Source organism: Harpia harpyja, chromosome 24 (genome assembly GCF_026419915.1).
Source record: "Harpia harpyja isolate bHarHar1 chromosome 24, bHarHar1 primary haplotype, whole genome shotgun sequence".
Classification (NCBI taxonomy): Eukaryota; Metazoa; Chordata; class Aves; order Accipitriformes; family Accipitridae; genus Harpia; species Harpia harpyja.
Window position 1 is genome coordinate 253,566 of NC_068963.1, and position 24,031 is coordinate 277,596.

Sequence of the window (24,031 nt, forward strand, 5' to 3'; positions counted from 1 at the left end):
TTCTAAGTGCATTAATACCATCCACACAGGTTAGAACCTGTATCTCTTCTGCCTCTGTAGCTCCTAGCTACTGCTATCTATGGGAAGAAGTGTTACAGCCCACTGACAGAATGTGGCACAAAGTTCCACCTGCCTGTAACAGCTTTTATCCCAGGGTTAGGCGTTGCAGAACTAGAAAGAGCTGTTGCAAATGTGTCGAGACAATTAGAAAAAGCCATTCATGAAAGCACAGAGTATTACAGCCCTACAAAAAGAAATCAAATTATTATCACAAATGTAAAGGGAACTAGGCCTTAAGCCTCATTGTTTCTAAGACTATTCATATCAGGCATATAACTAATGATTAGAGATTGTTTTAGATGTGATTACTAGAATGCAGGTGCTTATAAAACAATATGCATAAGCTGCTCATTTGTCCCTTGTGTAGCCCTCACCATAGCTGGCTTAAAACCCAGTCAAGCTGAATCAACAGAAAAAGAATCATACATCTTAGATCTAAGACATAAGAATAGATAAGAGTAAGTGATTAACTTTAGAGTAAGATGAATTAATAGAACAACCGGAGTGATTCTCAGAAATTCAAAGGTGATCTTTGGTGTGTAAGAAGGTAAGTGACTGTGGTGACTGGAGACCTTCTGCCTATGACCACTAACTTCAGAAGAACCGAGACGAGACAATAAGAATCGGTCGAGACAGGAAAATGTATTGGACTTTTGAAACCACTGGAGAATAGAGAACTGAGAGTTCGTGCAAGAACACCAAGAACTTCTTCTGACAAAACATCAATTGCATATTGTTTTGTAAAATCGTATATATAGAAGGCGTTTTTGAGTTATCTTTCGCCATTCACTGCGGTGGTGGCCCAACTCTGAGTTGTTAATAAAGCAAACCTAGAGAAACCCACGTTTGAAAATCCTTTAACACAAATGGTAATACAGAATCGATCACCCCTAGACCACCTTTTAGAAGTACAGGACAGACTACGTGCATTATTGTGACAGATGCACTTGAACCCCCCTTAACCAAACCAGCAGCAATTTGGTACAGGCTCCAAAGGAGGTAAAGCCTGAGCCGTAGCCGGGCCAAGAACTCCTCTAGGAAACCCACAAAGGAGCAGAGCGGCACAGCGAGAGTTGTGGGTACAAGGACTCTTATGCATACCTCTCCCATTGTATGCAATTTGACTATGAGCCAACCACTTTACCCCATAAATCTGACAGCCTCAGTGAGCCTTCTTTGAGCTCTCCCTGCTAGGCAGCATGGCTGCACGGCAGTAATCTCCAGCAACGAGATCTTTTAACAACAACAGGTCGTTGGATGAGCCCAATTTGAGTTCTCCCTGGGCGGCAACTGGACTGCTCCACCAGGCAACTCTCCCCTTGAGCAGGGACGACTCTCAATGTTAAGAGATATTAGTCGTTGACCTTAAATAAGTAAGTTTCAAGTAGAACGAATCACTTTTGAATTATAATGGTGTGTGATTTAGTACGCTGTTTACTTAGATTTACTTAGCATGAGTAACTGGATTTGCTGAAGCCTTAGGCCACAAGCTGTAAACTTGCACTGAGATTTACTGAACATGTACCTACTTAGTAAAAATAGGAGCCTCCCGAGCCAGCGTAAATCAGATGATAAGGAGCCTTCAAGGCTACAACCCTCAACAGCACCTGCAGCTCGGCAAGACAAGGGCCTGCCCGGAGAAAGTGAAGGAATCCAGTGAGGTGTCAGAAGATCTCAGGCCACAACCACGACTGGACCAACGGGTGTGTGAAAGGTGCGTGAAGATCACATGAAGAGGGGGGTGAATAGTCTGTAAGAGTATAATTGCCCAGGGATTTCTTTGTTTGGGTTTCTGTCTGGGGGCACCGAGCTCGAGCTGATCCTGCTGCTTACCACTCTTTTAAATTATGTACTTTTATAAGACTCGAGGCCTGAGGGCCTGTTTCAGGAAACCAAGGGCTCAAAGTTCAGAGCGAACTAACACCAGATGCCCGAATGGATCGCTAAGTGATTAACAGCATGCTAAACTTTGAAATCTTAACTAAGTGATATAAGGATTGATTGTGCACACACAGTCTTTTAGCCATAAACTGATGACCAAGTCTGGGACTAAGTCTGGATCCAGCTGCACCTAGACTCCCCACTGAGATGGAGTTTTGAAAGCAAGGGGGTCCATTCTGAACCTTGTGACTCAACAGGAGGGTCTCCCTTTGTGATACCTTTCCACACTTCCCATCTCTCTGTAAATCATTCTAAATCGATTCTAACACGATCTGCCTTTGTATGATTCTCCCATGTATTAACAGAGTGAACCTTGCCATCGAACTCTGTTAAGTCGCACTTTTACAAATTTTTTAAGTGATCTAAAACACTCATCCGTGACAATTACTGAATAACAGCTGATGGGTTTTTTATGTAAATCAAGACCAGAAAAATGAAACTGATAGAAACGAGAAAAAGACTCATTTAAAAATACTAGATGAAGTAAGGCAGGAATCGCCCCTAAATCTATTTGGGTGCTTAACCTCTTGGCTCCCAGACTTAGGTAGAGGACTGTGAACTAAAAGGATTTGGGTTGTTGTAGTCACTATCTTGTTTTGCTTTGCAATTACATACGTGTGCTTACAGTGTTGTATGACCTTATGCACTCGACACGACTAAAATAGTGAATAGTGTGACCCTGAGGGTCAAAAGAAAAGGAGGGACTGTTAGGAAAAAGCTCATTCCCTGACTATTGTACCAGCTAGTCTTTCGAGTATGAAACTGTATGAACTTTCTGAAGATCTATACGGTTTACATTGTATACTGCATAGCCGTGGTTCAGCAAGCATGGCTCATTGCAAGAAGCAGAAGGACAGCCCCCACCCTGAAGAAGAAAGGATACCCCTGGACTACCCCGATCACGCCAGCATCCCACCCCTCCAACTCCTCTGTGAAACCCTCCTGTTAGCTGGCATCAGAGATAAGGAACTGTAGAAAGATTGACTCCAGGGACGTCTAGATCCAGAAAGAAGCAGATGGATGGTGACACCACAGAATTAGAGTTGCTTTGCAAAACAGCAGTATATGTGTGTGTTAAGTAGCGATTGATCAAATCGTGTTGTACCTGAATGCTTGAAAGGCATAAGAACCATGTGTAAAACTGCATTCGGGGTGCCCCAATTTGACTGGGACACCCCATGTGCATGAATAGAGAATTACTCTTGTAATTCTATACTTTGTGTCCTAGCCTCTCTCCTCGGACAGCACAGCCCAGTTGCAAAATTTTCGTGATCGTACCCCTCTCCCCACTCTGAAAATTATCCTCAAAGGCCAAGAATTGCCCCTAGGGCTGGCCCAGAAGCCTTCCGTTCAGCGGGGGACACTTTTACCTCCATCATCGCGCTGTCCTCCCAGGAAAGGATCGTTCAGGAAGGACTCCCACTGAAACCATCGCTCAAATAGGACTGCCGCAAGAATTTGAGAGCGATGCACCACCCTCTCCTATGCAAGATGCTCCCCCGTTCAACCCCAGTAATACTTAAGGAGTATGGTTTACAGACACAAGTGCCCACTTGAACAATGGTGTTTGGTTCGGTAAATCCACAGCCATTTCTGCAGATGAAAAAACAGACTTACTTAACTGAGGAAATAAAAAGTTCTGCCCAATGAGCTGAGTCCCAGCCATCACCCAAGCCTTTGAAGCTGGAGCCAGCACAGTTTATACCGATGCCGATGCTGTATGGGCTGGAGCCACCCAGTGCCTTGGGAACAGGCAAGAGCTGCTGCACTCCCTTCAGAGAAGCTGCAGGCAGGGATACGTCTCCGCTTGTGCTTTGCCTGGGAGAACCAGGGTAAAAGCCGTAGCCTCAAGCCTAACCTGGTACTTGGGCCCTGCATTGCTGCCCTCCCAGTACTTACGAAAGGCAATTCACAATTGCACTTGTGACCGGTACCCCCATCCTCCTGACACCTGGTAGGACAGTTAGCAAAACGAATGCCATTTTATGAGGCAAACAGCCATGCTCTGCGACCAAGCTGGTCACTTATCAGTCCCCTTTCCCCTCTGCATCAGGCCCTGGAGGTCCCGCGCACCAGGCAGACTTCTTCCCCCGCTCCCTATCAGCCTCAAGGTTCCTGGGTGCCAGGCTGATTTTTTCGCTCCTTATGGGCCTCAGAGGTCCCAGGAACCTGGCCAGCCAGGTTGTGATGACCCTGGCACGCAACTGGGAAGCGCAGCAGCACGCAGAGCACCGTCTATAAAATCAAACAGTACTTTTTCCCTCTTCTCATCCAAGGGCTAATTGGTGGAGGAAATGAAAATGACGCCTTCCCCTCCTGTGGGGCAGAGGCTTTCTGCCTTGATACACATCAAACTGGATGGGAACGGTGGGAACCCCACGGAGCCACGTGGGTCTTCCACCTGCCCTATATACCCAAACCTAACAGCACTTAAATAACGACACTTTAATAATGGGCAGGTACCCACTGGATGCCCAGTGGAACGAGCTAATTTTCCTGCTCTCTCTAACCCACAAACCCTTTAAAACCCCCACTGTCAGCCTGTCATTTCTGTCACGCTGGCACAAGGAAAGGGCATATGGAAACCCATTTCTAAATGGGGAATCGAATCCCTTGATCCATCACTGAGTCCCAGACAACCAACCAACCAGGCTGTGATGACCCCATCACAGAGAATTAACAGAAGGACAAACAGGAGGAGGAGAAAAAGAAAGAAGACAAACAGGATGAACTGGTGGAGGGCAGGAGGAGGAGGAAGGGAATGAAGAGGACGAGGAACATAGAAAAAGAATGAGAACAAGGAGGAAGAAGAGAGAGAACAGAAGGAAGAGGAAGAACATGAGGAGGTGCAAGAGGAGGAGAAAGAAGAGGTGGAGGAGGAACACAAGGAACAGGTGGCACAGGACTAGGAGCAGGAGGAAAAATAGGGAGAGAAGAAGGACGAGCAGGAGGAGGAACAGAACACAGGAACAAGATACAGAACAGGAGGAGGAGAACAAACATGAGAAAGAAGAGAAAAGAAGCGGAGGAAGAGGAGTAAGACAAGAAGGAGGAGGAGGAGGTAGAGGGGCAGGAAGAGGAGAAAAAGGAAGAAAATGGAGGAGGAGAATGAAGAGGAATGGGAACAGGAGGAGGAGGAAGACAAAGAGAAGGCAGAGGAGGATGACATACGGGATGAAGAGGAACAGAACAAAGAGGAGGCAGTGGAGGAGGTGGGGGAGAAAGAGGAGAAGAACGAGGATGAGAAACAAGAAGAGGATGAGCAAGAAGTTGAACAGGAGAATGACGACTAACAGGAGAAGAGGATTAGGGTGAAGTTGTGGAGGAGGAGTGGGAGGAAGGGGCAGGAAGAGGAAGAGGACAACTACAGCAACAACAAACAGGAGGGCAGACAGAAGGAGGAGAAGAAGGGTAAAAGAATGACAATAAAGAGGAGTAGGAACAGGCAGTGGAGGAAGACAACCAGGCGGAGTAAGACGGGGAGAAGAGGAGGAAGCATTGCAAGCTAAATGTTCCGAGGCACACATACAGCAATGGACAATGAGAAATTACAAATAAATATACTTGGAAACAAGTCCCCTGGTCACCTTTTTTCCTTTTTCCCTTCCAGGGGACACTGGTCAAGCCCCAGGCACCTGCAGCCATTCGCTGTACACAGCTCCCCTAATGCTGGATATCTGATACACGTTTAATAAAACAACGCACCCCCAGAGATTTTTGTCTGTTCACCTTGAGCTGGGGAGAAGGTGTCTATGTGGGTGAGGACAATCTGCTTTCTCCCTTTAATTTTTATGCCTCAGTAAAAACACTGCAAGATTCAGACTAGAGGACAGCACGGAATTCAAAGAGTAAGCGACCAAGAAGGCTCCAACCACACATTTTCACCTGATTGCCTTAAAAAAAACTGAGTTTGGATCCTGATTGCCCACTGCAGCCTGGAATAGTCCCATTCCTCATCTGAAAGCTACTGCATGCTGGCTGAGGACAGACACAATCCACACAGAGAGCAATGAGAGCTCATCCCTGCACTTCCCTCAGTCACATTTCCTTGGAAAACTTCTTTGCCGGGTTGTTTGAAAACCTGTAACTGCAAGAACCAGGAAGAAAACTCCCCTGACGGGTTGACTGGAACTTCCCAGCTGTGGTAAAACCACCCTCCCTCCGTACTTCCATTTCACAAGAGCCAGCAGCACAGCTTGGGTGGGGGGAAGGCACCAGTAAGACCTTGGGGCCGAGAGACAAGCACAAGCATCTGCCAAGGGAGCTGCATCCAACCAGGAGCGCTCCCCATTGCTTTTCTGACAACAAAGCCCCGGTGAGTGCTCCCACCAGGAGGGAGAAACAACTTCCACTTCTGCAAACCCCTGTTTACGAAAGACTGCCAACAGAGATGGGGCTGTCCAGGAGCACGAGAACCACATGAAGGCCAGCAGACAGCAAAGGCACCTGGTCTGACCGCTCCCTCCAAAGCGTGGCAGTCTCCTGTCAGAGAGGAGGCAACTCCACCTTCCCCTGCCCTGCTGGCGTGAAACATCGGTCTCCAGATGTCAGGGCTCGGGCTGCCGACACTTGGGGTACCAGCAGGAACGCTTTGGCCTATGTGCCAAGTGTTCCCAGAGCTTTCTGCTGGCCTTTGCACAGCTCACAGCCCAGGAAAGGTGCGTCTGGGGCCACCACCTGCTCTTCAGTTTGCCATCCCAACCAAGCCAAGCTGTGATACAAGAGCTTTGGTCCTCCCTGTCTCCCAAGGAAAGTTAGAAATGGCTTGATCACCATCGAGCTCCTGTGGGATATAAAGAAAACTTGTCAGGCAGCAGTGGCATCCTGTTGTGTAGGCTTTGAACTAGCCTAGTGAAAAAGCTGACCAGCAGATTATGCTACGTAAAAAAAAGCTCCTATGTGAAGATGGCTTTGAAGACACGTGCAAGAGAACTTGACCGACAGTGACCTTGCCTATGCAAGTGGGTCTATTGTTAGAAGAGACCAGACAGAAACGAGCTGAAAGTGGCAAAGTTGCAACAAAATAGTGCAAACACAGCTAATAAATAGGCATTAAGCGTGCTTGCACGCGGGAGTTGTGTGGACAAACACTCCAAAGTGAATGGTAACAGATGATCTCACAGCTAAAGCCAAGAGGTTTTTTTTAGACTGTAAAAAATGAGTATGTGAGTAGGCTTAAGATTGCATATAAAGAGTCAAGAATTCTTATGTGGGGTCCTTCTCAGGCTCGCAGCCGAGAGGCACCTTTACAGCTGACAATAAAAGGGGGTTTATCTAGTGTGTACATCTGCTACCTTCTTAAAACACCCATCACTTTCTCAAACTCTTCATTGCCCCATCTGACAGTCAAGGGACAGGATCTCCTAAAGGCTCTTGCATAGGCACTGCCCTGAAACCCCCCCCACTGCTTCTCTACCAGTGCACAAAGAGATTAGCAGGGGTTTCATTTTTGAGTCTATGTAGACGGTTTCTGAAATTAGACAAGTAAACTTTAACGAGGATAAGCCCTTTGCCTTGCACCTGGCAACCAATACAGATGCAGACCCGGCAGCACAGATCAGTGCCAGGCACAAACCACCACCCTACACACAGGGAAAGCACGACAAGTCAGATGCAATATCCAGTAATGCCAAAAAACGGCTCTTGACATCAGTTCTCTGTATGATCACGTTAGTTCTTTTAGTCAGACACAGAAATGAGAAGTAATTTCTTTGTCTTTTGCTGAAGTAGACTTTTAAGTAGATATTGCCAAAGAATGCAAAAACAACCAAAAAAAAACTTAAAGCAGGTACTTGCATCCTCACTAGATGCATATCATTGAAGTGTTTCTCACATTCTCTTCTCTGCTCTAAAGGGTCCCCACTTAAGATGCACTTGAGTTACATTACCATTAAACACACACCACTAGCAGACATTTCTCTAGACTGAAGGCTGACAGCAGTGTACAAGGACAGCTGTCCTGGGTTTGGCTGGGATAGAGTTCATTTTCTTTCTAGTAGCCGGTATAGTGTTATGTTTGGGTTCAGTTGGTAACACACTCATATTTTCAGTTGTTGCTAGGTAGTATTTATACTAAGGCAAGGATTTTTCAGCTTCTCATGCCCAGCCAGCAAGAAGGCTGGAGGGGCACAAGAAGTTGGGAGGGGACACAGCCAGGGTAGCTGACGCAAACTGGCCAAAGGGGTATTCCATACTGTGTGACGTCATGTCCAGTATATAAACTGCGGGGAGTTGGGCAGGGGGGCGAGGTGCTGCTTGGGATCTAACTGGGCATTGGTCAGTGAGTGGTGAGCAATTGTATTGTGCATCACTTGTTTTGTAGATTCCAATCCTTTTATTATTGTTACTATTATCATTAATTAGTTTCTTCTTTTCTGTTCTATTAAACTGTTCTTATATCTCAATTCACGAGTTTTACTTTTTTTCCCCAATTCTCTCCCCCATCCTACTGGGTGGGGGGGAAGTGAGCAAGCGGCTGCATGGTGCTTAGTTGCTGGCTGGGGTTAAACAACAATAACAGTCCTTTCTGGACATCTCACTCCTGGGTAGAAATCCTAGAGACTTCCTTTAAGGACAGAAATCCAGAGAGCTACAATAAGGTTTTTAAACCAAGCACTGCAAATAACAAGCTGTCGTGGTTTAACCCCAGCTGAGATTGACATAAGAACAGTTTAATAGAACAGAAAAGAAGAAACTAATTAATGATAATAAGAACAATAATACAATTGCAATAATGATAATAATAAAGATTGGAATATACAAGTGATGCACAATGCAATTGCTCACCACACACCAACTGACACCCAGTTAGTCCCCAAGAGGCAATTCCTCCCAGCCCCACACCCCCCAGTTTATATACTGGGCATGATGTCACATGGTATGGAATACCCTTTTGGCCACTTTGGCTCAGCTGCCCTGGCTGTGTCCTCTCCCAACTTCTTGTGCCCCTCCAGCCTTCTTGCTGGCTGGGCATGAGAAGCTGAAAAATCCTTGACTTGGTATAAACACTACTTAGCAACAACTGAAAACATCAGTGTGTTATCAACATTCTTCTCATACTGAACCCAAAACATAGCACTATACCAGCTACTAGGAAGACAACTCTATCCCAGCCAAAACCAGGACACAAGCAAACAAACAGACAAAAAATGACAGGTAAAACTCTGAGGCACAAATGAGGAACAAAAGGTCTCCCATTCAGTCCACTACCCTTCACAAAACAGACAAGTGGCTTAAAGAAATGCCTGCAAAGAAACTGCAGATGGAAGATAACTCTGATAAGTCCAGTACAAGCGACCAACGTGGAAACAGCAGTGATGACCCTTCTCCTGCTCCTCCTACGAGCTCTTCACCTGCCACGTGAAGAGGCAAAACCAAGGATGATCGAATCGGAGCTGACAAGAAATTGCCCCCCCCCAGTCCAAAATGATCAAGAAATCTATTTGAAATGCAGATTCACGTCCACTGTCATGGATGATGAACCTCACCCTAAGCACACATTGTGCCTTGAGGTAGGAGCCAAGGACTGCATGAAGTCACCACCACGAGCAGATGTTCAAACCCGAAGCATCCAGAACACACAGACAAACCTCCAACATTTTTTCAGCAATGCTTCAAGTCACACGACACTCAGTCCAGCACTTTACAAAATGTCACTGAACTTAACGATAGCAGCCTCCCCGCAGGTTTTTTACTCATGAGCAAAAACCAAAGAGCCATGTACACTTGGGAAACCCTTGTCCTTCCATGTGGCTGGTGTCTTCCCATAGCTCTTCCTCAAGGCAGGAGAAATGACCATGAATTTGGAAGTCCACATAAATTCAGAAGTACACTTAGTCCTCTGGTAGTCATTACCTATGGGCCAGAAGTCCTCTCGCCTCTCCCCAGAATTGCCCATCAGTCATCTGGCAGTCATTTTCCATGAACCGCAAGTCCTCCCTCCCTACCTACCTACCTACCAACCTACCAGAAATGAGTCAGACCGCACCAGAACTGCCACTACCGAACCTGCTGTAGACACACTAGACCAGAAATGTTGGTTTCAAGACAGAAAACACAACACAATCCACCACAGCAGCAACAAATCAACCAGTATTAACACACACAAACCAAAGGGCCCTATCCAAACCCTGAAAAGGCAATCAAACTAAAAAAGGACTCTGCACAAAAAAAGACCATGCAGAACACAAGATAAGGTAAAAATAGCCTAACCCCAGGAACCCAGGGCCAACGAACCCAGATCCTCTCCTTAACAATAACACGCTTTAATCCTAACTCGCTTCAACTCTGGCATACCATAACCCTGCCACCCCATAGCCCTAGTGAACTGCAACCCTAGCATCCCATAACACTAGCACATGGTAGCCCTAAGAGAGCAAAACATTGAACACAAACTCCCTGGAGATCTCTGCCAGGGCCTTCAGGTGGCCCCAGATTTCAGACATCACAACTCTGAAGTGGGAGTGGGACACAGCCACCGGGATGTCACCAGCATCAATACTGACATCATCTGTCACACCCTGAAAAAGTGCCTGGCTGAAACACTCTCGGGGAGAAAGGCTGAGGCACTCGGAGATTTTGAACCGGCCAGCCATGACTACGGGGTTTCAGCTCACCATTTCTGTGTCAGAGCCACCAGGCAGATGACCCCGTCCTCCTTGAGACACCGCGCGGGGCACCCGTACCCAGGCTGAATAGAGCCTTTGCTCTATGAGGAGGTGCTTCCCAGGAGGAGGATCTCTCATGGGGGCACTGGCAAGCCCTCCTCAGGCCTGGATGCCTGAGAAACATCCCTGCGCTGCTCCGTATCTCACCAAAACCAGGGGTGGAGGAAGGCTGCTTTGGTGGCCTCCAAGAGAACCAGCTCACCTGGGCTGCTCTGCGGCCACCGGGCACCTCTGCTGTCAGGCAGGTCCCAGCGTTGCTGTCACGTGCAATTGGCTCTCACCTCTGTGAAGGATGCTCTCCAGCAGACAGTACGTCTCCTCTTGCTCTCCCTGCGGACAAGATCAAAAAGTAGCAATGAGGGCTTGCTTTGCCCCCATTCCCAGGGTGCCACAAGAGAGACCTGCCACCCCCAAATCAGCTGTGTGACGTGGACACCGCGTACGAGCTGCAGACACGGCTCAGGACTGGCTGGGGGCAGTGGGCAAGCCATTCTGTCATGCACCCCGCGCTGGCAGAAAGCAGAGCTGGAGAGAACAGGGGAAGCCCAGGGCAGCCGGCGGTGGGGCCCAGCAGAGTGCAGCGCCTGCAGAAATGCCCGGGTCCTTGAGACTCTGCCCCAGGGCTGCAGCACGGGGCCGACACCAGCTGGGGCTGCACTGGGAAAAACCAGGCAGGGCTGACCCTGACACCCTGCACGCATACCCGGCCCTGGGATTTGACAACCCGTCCCTCTGCCTATCGCTGCCACAGGATTCAGAAAGCAGTGCCGCCGGCCCTGGCATGGTCCTGAGCCACCTCTTGACAGATGAGTCTTTAACCAGCAGGCCTAAAAAGAGGCAAAATTGCCCAGAATTCAGCTGTGCTCAAGTTTTTGCAGGCAGCGTGGTTTTTTGAGGTACCTGGTGGTGCCACTCCTGGGGAGCACTCAAGAAACAAGGGTGGCTGCCTGTACCTGCAGGCAGGTGGTGGAGTGTGTGCAGCGTGAGTGAGCGGTGGTTTGTGTGGCTGTTGAGTGGGTTTGGGCCTTAAATGTGTCCAACGTGGTACGCCTGGTTCCTTCTTCCTTGCAGGCGGTCTTTAGAGCTGAAACCGTATTTTTTAAAAGCAAAACCAACAAGCAAACAAACAAAAAAACAGCTGGGTAAGTTTCTTCCTCCCAGCTGGCCTTTTTTTCCCCAGTCCTGAACACTCTGCAAGGTGATGACTGTCACCAATATCAGGGCACAGGATCGGGCCCAAGGCAGGGCTTTTGCAGGCAGCACATTTCTTGAGGCTCCCGGTAATGCAGTTCCTGGGGAGTGCTCAAGAAATGGGGGCAGCTGCCCAGAACTGCTATTTTTGGGCCCTCCCCATCACTCTCTGTCCAGCCCCCTGCCCCCATTTTTTATTCCTCCCTCTCTATCTTTAGTCCATCACTATTTTTTTCTTCCTCTTTCTTTCTCTGACTCCCTGCCTGTATTTTCTAATTCCTCCCTGTCTGTCCTAGAGCCAGTTGCTATTTTTTTCTCTCTCCACACCTCTCTGTCCTGCTCCCTGTACAAATAAGTAAGGAAAATTACAGCACGGCCACGTAGAGCGTGTGTGCGCAGGTGCAGGGCTGTGTACCTAGGACGCCTCGTGTTGTAAGAGCTGCAAGGCACCAACGTGTTCTCTGCGGTGGAGGACAGTCGAGTGAGTGGAGCTACAGAAGAGGAAGGGAGGAAAGGACAGACAGATCAGGGAGAGAAGTGCCTGAGCTCTAAATTTCGCCTGGCAGGGCAGAGAGCAGGAACTCCGGCGAGTCCTGGGCCCTTGGGGTCACGTCACCCCTCTTCTGTGTCCCAGTCCCTCCCTGCCCCGTCCCCTTTCCCTCTGTGTAAGTTTTTTTGCTCCCCGGTTGTCACGTCCCACCTGTGGGGAGGGGGGAAGAGACCGAGATTTGCAAAACCCCTCAGTGTGGATTAAGGTGAGATTACACTCAAGGTCCATACATAAACACCAACCTTGCTGGGAGAATTCTGTAGAACAAATATTCTGCAAACAGTGGCCCCCTCACAGGTGTATCTACCGAAGCTATGTGGCTCTATGGGAAACCAAGGTTCAGGCCTTGCCTTAACAACTTGAAGAGAAAGGGGGGTGGCGGGTGGAGAGAGCTCACCAGCCCCGGCTCCAGCGTCGCAACTGCCAACCGGGGAATTCGGTGTCGAGAGGGAGTGAGACAGGGGCTTTTTGCTCCTCTGTGCCCCTATTTCTGGGCCCCAGGCCCCGGCCTTCTGGAAGCTTCTCCCGCCCCGCTTCCAGGAGTGGCCGAGACCCCAGTCAGTCAGGAGAAGGGACGCCGGGCCCCTCCCCGCGGCGTCCATGTTGGGTCTCTCGGGGCGTTGTCCAGGCTCTCAGGACAGTCCCTTGGGGCTCGACCCTCACACCTGGACCTCTCCTCCTCTCTGGGACGGGGCTCTGCTCCCTGACCCCCCTCTCCCTCTTCTCCAAGGCTCTCTCTTCCTCTGTCACCCCACCTCTCCCTGCACTTGCCTCGTCTTGTCCCTCTTCCCTGCTCCCCGTCCCTCGTTTTTGCCGTCTCTCTCTGTCCTGCAGGCCGTCGCAGCCTTGCCCTCCTCCATCGCTTTGTCCTGATCGGCACCCCTCTCTGTTTTCCCATCCTCTCTCTGGCCTGTTCCCTGTCCTGAACCTGACCCCCCCCCCCCCCCAGGACCCCCAAAATCCTCCCGGGCCCCTCCCATCCCCAGCACCCCCCCCAATGGGACCCCCATGTCCCCAGCACTGTCACAGCCCCCAGTGTCCTCGTTCCCCGCCATGACGCAGGTCCCCTCCCCTCCCCCCATGACACGGTGTCCTCGTCCCCCCCAAATGTCCTTGGGTCCCCTCCTGCCCCCCGACGGTGTCCCCCAGAACATGGAGTCCCCTGTGCCCCTCCCGCCACGGTGGCACTGTCCCCATGTCCCCACAGCCACAGTGTCCCCATGCCGGCATTGTCCGCAGGGCATGGTGTCCCCCATGTCCCAGTCCCCAGGGTGGTGTCCCCCATCTCCCCATCCCCAGGGTGGTGTCCCCCATGTCCCAGTCCCCAGGGTGGCCCTGTCCCCCTGGCCCTGTCCCCGGGGTGTCCCCAGGTTGGCAGTGTCCCCATGTCCCCATCCCCAGGGTGGTGTCCCCCATCTCCCCATCCCCAGGGTGTCCCTTGCCCTGGGGTAGGGTGTCCCCAGGGTGTCCCCATGCCCAGGCTGTCCCCAGGGTGCCCCCCCGGGTGTCCCCATGGTGTCCCCCCCCGCTGTCCCCGTGTCCCCAGGTGTGGGAGATCAGCTTGCTCTTCGCTCGGGGGGGTGGGCTCTTGGTGGCAGCACATGGCAATGGTGGCCCTGCAGGACGTGGGTGCTGTGGGGGGGGGTGGTCCCATGGGTGCTGGGGGGACATCGGGAGGGGTCCCATGGGTGCTGGAGGATGCCCACCTCTGCTCCCTGCATCCCGCCGCGTCACCCTCAACCCCAAGGACCTGCAGCTGGCCCGGTGCCGGCAGGGGCTGGAGGTGGGGGGGGTCTGAGGGACCCCCCCACCCACTGCAGGCACCCCAATAAATGGGTGTTGTTGAACTCCCCCCCCGGAGGGTGCTGCTGCTGCTGGGGTGGGTCTGGCAGGGGGGTTCTGTGGGTGCTGGGGGTCCTCTGAGGGGGTGCTGTGGGTGCTGGGGGGGGACCATACGTGCCAGGAAGGGGGCCTGGGGTGGTGGCATGGGTGCTGACCGGGTCCCATGGAGCTGGAGGGGGGGTCCCCAGGGTGCTGGGGGGGTCCCACGGGTGCTGAGAGGGCTCTAGGAGGGTGTCATGGGTGCGGGGCGGGGTTGGGGCGCAGCACCCCTTGGGGGTGCAGTTTGGGGGGGATGGGGGTACTGAGGGGGTGATGGAGGGTGTGGCTCGGGGGCGTGGCTTCAAAGGGGTGTGGCTTCCCGGGTCCCCCCTCTAATATAGGCACTCCTCTGGGGTGCACCCACGTTGCCCCCCCCCAGGAATGGCAGTCGTGCTGCTGCTGCTGGTAAAGGACGGGGGGGGGGGGGGCGGGAGCCGCACCTCCGCCGCCTCACCTGCCCGCACGGGCCGTCCTGCGCATGTGCCTGGGGGGGCAGTGAGTTTGGGGGGGCACCCCAAAACTGACACCCCCCACCCGAACCCCCAAAACCTGCCCCTGGAACCCCCCCCCCCAACCCACAACTTACCCCTTGGGAACCCCCAGACCCTGACCCCCCACAGGCACCCCCAAACCTGCCCTGGGACCCCCGACCCCCCCCCCCATCCATTATCCCCTTAGGGACCCTGAAATCACCCTTAGAGCCCCTCCCATCCCCCTCGGGCACCACAAAACCCTCTTAAGGAACCCCAATATCCCCTCAGGACCCCCCAACATTCCCTTGGAGTCCCCCAATATCCCCAATACCCCCTTAGGGACCCCCAAAGCTCCCTTAGTGCCCCACCCCAATATCCTCTCTAGGGACCCCAATACCATCTTGGGACCCTCAAACCCTCTTAGGGACCCCAAACCCCCTTAGGACACCCAATGCCACCCATGGGGACTCCAAAACCCCCTTAAAGGACCCTTATATCTCCCTGGGACACCTCAATACCCTCTTAACATCCCCTATATTCCTCTGGGCCACCCCAAAACCCCTTCAGGGTCCCCAAACCCCTGCTTAGGGCCCCCCAGTACCCCCCTGCAGACACCAACACTCCCCCCAAAGCTATGCTCTCACATAGGGAAGGGCCTGGACCCCTTAGGGATCCCCTCTATCCCCCTGGGACACCCCAAAACTCCCTTGGAGACCCCCAAAACCTGCCTGGGACCATCCCCCCCAAGCCTCACTTAGGGCCCCCCAAAGCCCCCTTGGACCCCCTATATCCCCTAAGGACACCCCAAAACCCCCTTAAGGTACCCCAGTACTCCCTTGGGGTCTCCCAATACCCCCCTGTGCCCCCAAAACCCCCTTAAGGTACCCCAGTACTCCCTTGGGGGTCTCCCAATACCCCCCTGTGCCCCCAAAACCCCCTTCTTACACCCCCCCCCGCAGGAGCTCTGTTCCCACGGCGGGCCCCTGTCACGACCTGGGCTGGACAGACCAGGGAGTCGTGTTCAATTCGGAATTCCCTCAGGCTAAAGTAAGGTGACACTGAACTTGGGAGGTATAACAGGAGGTGGTGGGCTTTCTCACAACAGGAGCTGGCGTGGAGCTACCTCAGGGACCCGTGTCCCCTGTGGTGACCATGTCCATCACTTCAGGGCAGAAGGAGATCCCCCCCGTTGGGTCAGGAGGTTCGGAGCAGACCCCCTTGCTTTCTAGGCTCCTTCTCAGAGAGGAGCCTGGGGGCAGCTGAATCCACTCCTAGTCCCAGGCTTGGTCAGCGGTTTGTGCCTAAAGGGATGAGGCGTAGGGATTGTGGGAAAGCAAAAAGACAGAGAGAACAAGACAGAGAGAGAAAAAGGAAGAGAAAGATGTCACCGGTCCTGGGTCCAGCGTTGGGCCAGTCAGCCGAGGGCTCCAGTCCCGGTGGGCTTGCGCACGACGTGGGGCTTCAGTTTGTGTGCTCATCCTTGGCCCTCCTTCGGGCGGGCGCTCGAACTCATGAGGTCTCCTGATCAGTTTGTGAGCTTTTGGGCGTGGGGGTCGTTTGGGGAATAACCTCCCCCTCCCTGCAGACACGGTCTTTGGCCATGCAGGGTGAGCTGTGCTGCTCAGTGTGCCGGAACAGCACATCAGAACAGGGAGCTGTGCACCCTCCTGCACCCCCCCTCCTGTTGCTGATGGGTGCTGATCCGCTTCTTTTGCCCTGGGGTTCCTTGTTATGTGGAGTCGGTCAGTTGAGCAGAACTTGCCCCACCGCAGTGTTTGAGACATCAACTCTTTCAGTCTCTCATAGGCCCCCCTGGCCCCCTTTGAGGTTTTCCCCTTCTACACCTGCAGCACCATCGGTCACCTCCTCTTCAGGGAGCTGGTAGGGGACCCAGGAGTCGGGGGGGGGCCCCAAGCATGCATCACTTGTATATTCCAATCCTATTATTATTATTATTATTGTCATTTTAGTGTTGTTATTACTATCATTATTATTTTCTTGCTTTCTGTCCTATTAAAGTGTTCTTATCTCAGCCCATGAGTTTGACTTTTTTTCCCCCAATTCTCTTATGGAGCTGGGTGTTCTATATGGGGTTGGGGAGGCTGTATGGGGTTGGGAGGGGCAGTCATGGGGGTATTATGGGGCTGGGATGATCTATATAGGTGCGTGGGGGGGGTGGTTTAAGGTCTATATGGCCCCGGGGTGGGGTTATATGGTCTGTATGGGGCTGGGGAGTCCACAGGACTGCAGGCAGGGGCTGCCTGGGGCTGCCTGATGCCTCTATGCTGAGACGTCTGGGGCTGCCTGCACCCCTGGACACCCTGGTCCACTACCCGGACACCTGGGGCTGCCTGCTGCCTGCACGTCCAGATGAACGGGTCCTCCTGCTGCCTGCATCCCCGGACGCCTGGGTCCTCCCCCGCATGCCTGGGTTCATAGATGTTGATCTGGATTACGTTGCTGTGGAGAAAAACTGGTGTCTATGAAACATCCATTTAATAGAATGTTGAAACTAGATGGATGCTTTTGGCAATGACCGCATATAAAAACAAAACCATGAGTGGCTGATCTGAATGCTAGGTGCTTGAAGGTCCACATCATTTACAGCCTCTCCCTTAGACCCTGCTTGGATCTGGACTAGTGTGAAATAAAAACATTGGAACAAATACTACTTTAAAAAAATCAGCTGGCTGCAATAATTTGAAGTTCTAGTTCTGCATAAGGTTGATATTACAATTTGTATGTTAAAAGGACACAGTCAACTGGAAGAAACTGCAGGTTGTGCTTACTGTAGTTAAATCACTTAATATGAAGAAGTTAGTAGAGGGGGAAACATGCAGTGTGGACTGCCGAGGGATTATAAAAAGCTTGCTTCCCTTTAATGCTTCTGTGTCGGAAGCTGCATTTCAGCAAGCAAAAACAACTTCCCTGACTCTTAAGTTGTGTGTCCCTTTAATGCTGCAAAATGTAAAGAAGGATACTTGCATGCATCTTTCTCAATTAAATGTACAGTGGATGTCTTCTTCAAATAGGCTGGAGCTTAAAAAACGCCTTCAAAATACTGGATCATGTAATGTTGTCTACACATAGCTTCAGTCCACTTGGAAGACAATTGGATTGGTTACGCAAGTCTTTCTGTAAGGTACAAACAGAGCCTAAGGTTTTGAGTGCCCAAGAATGCTCTTGTCAAGTAGGTTAACACGCACACAAACACCATGTAATAATGGTGTAAGGGGTCCCCAGAACATCTTCAGGACAATGGTATTTTCGATAAGCAGCTGTTTTCATGCAGCCTCAGGTAGTGTTGTGCTGCTCTTTACAGGACTGGGTGAGTGGAGTTGTCTTTGGCTGTGTGGGCTTAAACGTGTTTCTAATGTGCGTGTCAAATAATTGCCTGTTAAACAGACTGCCAGTCTGGCTGAAGCCAGTGCTTCCAAAGAAGATAAACTAAAAGCTATGATGACCCAGTCCTGCCATGAATATGATCCAATCAAGTAAGTGTTGATAATGTCAAATCTGTTCTGCTGGGTCCAAATGAGTGCTGTTTCTGCAAGGCGATCCCAAAAGCTGAACACGGATTAAAGCTCTTCCTGGAGGGACCTGTGGGCAGGCAGGCCAGCCGGCAGAGCTGTCCAAGTCTCTGGAAGGTCTCTCTGAGCTCTTCCTGGCCAGAGGCAGCTCTGGGAGGAGGGACAGGGTGGGCTGCTGGTGCCCTTTGTGCAGCTTGGTCCCTGCTGGGGGAAGTTTTGATGCTTCCTGGATTCCTGGATTCCTCTCCGGCACTGCCGCAGTCAGATGCCATGCTCCTCCCTCATCCAGGTCGACAATATGCCCCCGTCACCATCTCAGCACCCCCGAGTGATTGCCTGATGTGCATCTCCGGGGTGCTGAAACCCTCCTCCTCCCTGCTGAGGGGTCACACTCGGTGGTGTCCACAAACCGGCTGCAGAGGTCATAGCCCCGATGTGGGGATCTGCTCCGCTCTCTCTGAAACAGCTGAGCGTGCTCCCGAGCAGCCCTGGGTGTGGGAGCCCGCTTGCAGCTGGCATTGGAGGGCCCTGCAGCTGCATCATCCCTTGGGGCTCTGTCATGACGTGGAGGACTTGCTCTCCACCTCCCCTTCCTCCTCGCTGAGCGGTGGTAGTCTTTGGTCTCCAAAAACCGGCTGCGGAGAGTGTAGCCCTGCCGCAGGGATCTGCTCTGCTTCTGCATTGGCAGGGTTTGCTCCCGAGCAGCGCTGGGTGCAGGACCTGACTGGGAGATACCGTTGGAGGGCTCTGGAGCAGCATCATCCCTGGGAGTGTGATCACGACCTGGAGGAGTAGTTCTCCTCCTCCTCCTCCTCCCTGTTGAGTGGTCGTAGTCTGTGGTGTCCACCAACCAGCTGCGGACATCTCTTCCCCACTGCGGGGATCTGCTCCGGGCCTTCTCCCTGGCACCGTTCCTCTGGCAGCGGGAAGAAGGGCTGAATCCCTGCTCCTCTTTGTTGCTGTCTTCTTGCACAGCGTGCAGAGGGGCAAATGGTGGAGAGCGGACCGGGCACGCAGCTTTCCTTCTGGACACCAGCCTTAGGCAGCCGCAGAAGAAGAGATGCAAGCAGGAGCCCACGTAGGAGGCGATGCTGAGCCTGCCTGGCCAGCCTGCAGATGCCTCCCGTGCACCTGCCTGGGTTAGCTGGCTGGTGCTGGCTGGTGCAGGGGAGCTGCTGTCCTCTGGAGAGTCCTCCATGCCCACTGCCGTGTCCTGCAAAGAGAGCTGTGCAAAGGCCCTGCCCTTTCCTCCGGAAAGGACCTGAACAGTGGGGAAACCCCAGAAGCTGTGGGAGGGGACAGCTAAGGGCCTCCCAAAGGCTCTCCTGGAGGGCTGCAAAGGCAGAAGGGCCAAAGGCGGACAAATGGGGTGGATCGAGGTGGGACGCTTTGAGAGGGAGCAGCCTTGCAGCTGTGAAGAAAGCTGCAGCGTGGGTGGGAGAAGAGAGCAATGCCAAGGTCCTAGAAAGAAATCTGCTGTCCAGCTGGTGCCCTGACCCACCTCCCCAGAGTTACCTCTAGGTCCCTCCCTTCCCTCCCTCTAGAGCTATAGATCCCCCCAAACCCTATAAATTCCCCATTCCCCCCCAGTCCTATAGATCCCCCCAGCCCCTATAGATCACTCCCTTTCCCCCCTGGACCCTGTAGATATCACCCCCCCAACCTTATAGTTCCCTCCTTTCACTGAACCCAGCCCCTGTCGATTCCCCCGACCCCCAGACCCCCCCACGCCCTCCTGCTCCAGGCCCTAAAGATCTCTCCTGGAAGTTACATACACCTCCCCCCCCCCCCCCCAGGACCCTGTGGATCCCTGCCTCCCCCCAAGTCTGGACCATATAGATCCCCTGGACTGCCTGGATCCCTCTGTTATTCCCTGCCCTGGGCCAGATAGATCCCTCTGGACCCTATAGATCCCCCTGTCACTCCCCTGGCCCTATAGATAATTCCCCCCCCCCCCAGGCCCTATAGATACCCCAAAACCTTACAGCTCCTTCCCTTTCCCCAAACGTGGCCCATATAGATTCCCCAGACCCCATGGGTCCCTCCACCCTCAGCCGCCCCAGGCCCTATAGATCCCCCCTTTCCCTGCTCCCCCACACCCTATGGATCTCTCCTAGGCCCTATAGACCCCCCCTGAACCCTATAGACCCTTCCCTGACCCTCCCCGGACCCTAGAGATCCCTCCCTACTCCCTGCCTGGACCCTATAGATCCCCCCCCCCCCCCCCCCTCTCTGTTTACCCCCCTGGGTCCCCATGTTCCCCCTCTGGTTTGGCAGCCCCTGACTCTGTCCCCCTGTCCCCCCCCATCCCCACCCGTCCCCCCAGGGCGCCAGCCGGGCCAGCGGGCGCTGCAGGAGATCCGCAAGTACCCGAGCAGCACCCGCCTCCTGCTGCGCCCCGGGCCCTTCGCCCGCATGGTGAGAGCGGGGACCCCGAACCCCCTGGGGCCCCCCCAAACCCTCTGGGACCCCTCCAACCCCTCATGGGTGCTGGGGGGACATCTGGCGAGGTCCTCTGGGTGCTGGGGGGTCCCACGGGTGCAAGGAAGGGGGCCAGGGGTGGTGCCATGGGTGCTGGAGGGAGCTGGAGGGGGGTCCCCAGGGTGCTGGGGGGGGTCCCACGGGTGCTGAGAGGGCTCTAGGAGGGTCCCATGGGTGCGGGGCGGGGGTTGGGGCACCCTTCCCTTGGGGGTGTGGTTGGGGGGGGATGGGGGTACTGAGGGTGTGATGGAGGGTGTGGCTCGGGGGTGTGACTTTGGGTGGGTGTGGCTTTAAGTGGGGTGTGGCTTCTCAGGTCCCCCCTCTAATATAGGCACTCCTCCGGGGTGGCCCCCCCTCGGCCCCCCAGGGAATGTCAGTCGTGCTGCTGCTGCTGGTAAGGGGCAGGGGGCGGGGGCCCCCCCGCCAGCACAGGCTGTCCTGCGCATGTGCCTGGGGGGGGCAGTGAGTTTGGGGGAGCACCCCAAAACTGACATCCCCCACCCGAACCCCCAAATCTGCCCATGGAACCCCCCCCCAAACCGCAACTTACCCCTTGGGGACCCCCAGACCCTGACCCCCCACAGGCACCCCCAAACCTGCCCTGGGACCCCGACCCCCCCCCCATCCATTATCCCCTTAGGGACCCTGAAATCACCCTTAGAGCCCCTCCCATCCCCCTCGGGCACCACAAAACCCTCTTAAGGAACCCCAATATCCCCTCAGGACCCCCCAACATTCCCTTGGAGTCCCCCAATATCCCCAATACCCCCTTAGGGACCCCCAAAGCTCCCTTAGTGCCCCACCCTAGCACACCCCAATATCCTCTCTAGGGACCCCAATACCAGCTTGGGACCCTCAAACCCTCTTAGGGACCCCAAACCCCCTTAGGCTCCCCAAAACCCCCTTAGGACACCCAATGCCACCCATGGGGACTCCAAAACCCCCTTAAAAGACCCTTATATCTCCCTGGGACACCCTAGTACTCTTAATGTCCCCTATATTCCTCTGGGCCACCCCAAAACCTCTTCAGGGTCCCCAAACCCCTGCTTAGGGCCCCCCAGTACCCCTCTGGAGACACCAACACTCCCCCCAAAGCTATGCTCTCACATGGGAGGGGCCCCTGGACCCCTTAGGGATCCCCTCTATCCCCCGGGACACCCAAAAACTCCCTTGCACACCCCCAAAACCTGCCTGGGACCATCCCCCCAAACCTCACTTAGGGCCCCCCAAAGCCCCCTTGGCCCCCCCCCCAGAACCCCCTATATCCCCTTAGGATACCCCAAAACCCCCTTAAGGGACCCTACTGATGCCTTGAATAAAGGCTGGAGTTGAAAGACTCCATCGTATTTCGTAGCGCTTAATTTGTGCTTGCTTGAGCAACTTTGAAACTTTTGGTATGTGAGAAAACCTTGAGGTTTGTTAACAATGTGCACAAATAGGTAGGAAGCCTTAAGTTCTGCTGAGCTTTGTGATTAAAACTTGCAAGGACCAGCTAACGGGGAAGAAGAGACGAACCACCTGAGATGACCCACACTGCGCATGCCTTAAGGGAAAGTTCAATTAGCGGACACCAAGAAAATGACCACCAGAGGGTTTCAAGGACCCCAAAAGACCACCGACCCATTTAATAGTGCATGCCCAAAAGGGCGGACACTATGTAAATAATTTCTGGGAAATAACATGAATTTGTATGACAATTCCAGGAAATGTAATGAATATATATATATAGTAGAACAATATAATCTTTGCTTGCTGTAGGTAGCAGTATGCACGTTAGAAGAAACTATCCCCCATGCATCCAGCGCTGCAATAAAGAATGCCTGCTTTCTAAAACTCCAAAACTGAGTCTTACAGAATTTCTTTGACTGGCTTTTTATGGTAACACTAGTACCCCCTTGGGGTCCCTCAATACCCCACTGGGGACCCGAAAACCCCCTTCTGACATGCCCCTCCCAGGAGCTGCGTTCCCACGGGGGGCCCCCCTGGACCCCTTTGAGGTTTTCCCCTTCTACACCATCAGTCACCTCCTCTTTGGGGAGCTGGTAGGGGACCCAGGCGTCTGGGGGGGACCCAGGAGTTCGGGGCTGTGTCTTTGGGTGGGGGGACTGGTTGGGTTCTGGGGGGACCCAGGCGTCCGGGCCCCCCAGGTGTCCCCCGAGGTGGAGGTCCAGGCCTTCACCCGCTGCGTGGTGGAGCTGCTGGAGGTGTGGGGCAGGGCCAGCGTCCGGGCCCTCGACCTGCTCTCAGTGCTGTGGGCGAGCGCAGCCGTGGGGCCAGGCCCTATAGGGGCTATATGGCCCTGGGCGGGGGGGAGCTATATGGAGCTTGGGGGTGTTCTGTGGGGCTGGGGGTGAGGATGTGGGGCTGGGAAGGGGGGTTATAGGGTCTATATAGGGCTGGGAGGGTGGGGCTGGGGAGAGGGTTTCTAGGGTCTATATGGGCCTTGGAGGGGTCTATATGGGAGACAGGGAGGAGCCAAGGAGAGTTTACACTAAGTCAAGGATTTTCCAGCTTCTCCTGCCCAGCCAGCAAGAAGGCTGGAGGGGCACAAGGAGTTGGGAGGGGACACAGCCAGGGCAGCTGACGCAAACTGGCCAAGGGGGTATTCCATACCCTATGATGTGATGCCCAGTATATAATCTGGGGGGAGTGGAGGTGGGGGGAATCACCGCTCGGGGACTGACTGGGCATCGGTCGGCAGGTGGTAAGCAATTGCATTGTGCATCACTTGTATATTCCAATCCTTTTATTATTACTATTGTCATTTTAGTATTGTTATTACTATCATGGTTAGTTTCTTCCTTTCTGTCCTATTAAACTGTTCTTATCTCAACCCACGAGTTTGACTTTTTTTCCCCCAATTCTCTCCCCTGTCCCACTGCGTGTGGAGGAAGTGAGCGAGCGGCTGCGTGGTGCTGAGTTGCCGGCTGGGGTTAAACTCTGACAAAGGTGTGGGAGGGGCTGAGGGTAGAGGGTCTCTATGGAGATGGGTGTTCTATATGGGGTTGGGGGGGCTGTATGGGGTTTGGAGGGGCTGTTGTGGGGGTTTTGTGGGGCTGCGATGATCTATATCGGGGTGTGGGGGGTGTTTTAGGGTCTATATGGCCCCGGGGGGGGGTGTTATATGGTCTATATGGGGCTGGGGGAGTCTATAGAACTGTGGGGAGGGTCTATAGGGATGGGGAGGGTGGCCTATAGGGTCTATACGGCCTGAGGGGGAGAGGAACTATGGGCTTTATATGGGGCTGAGGGGACTTA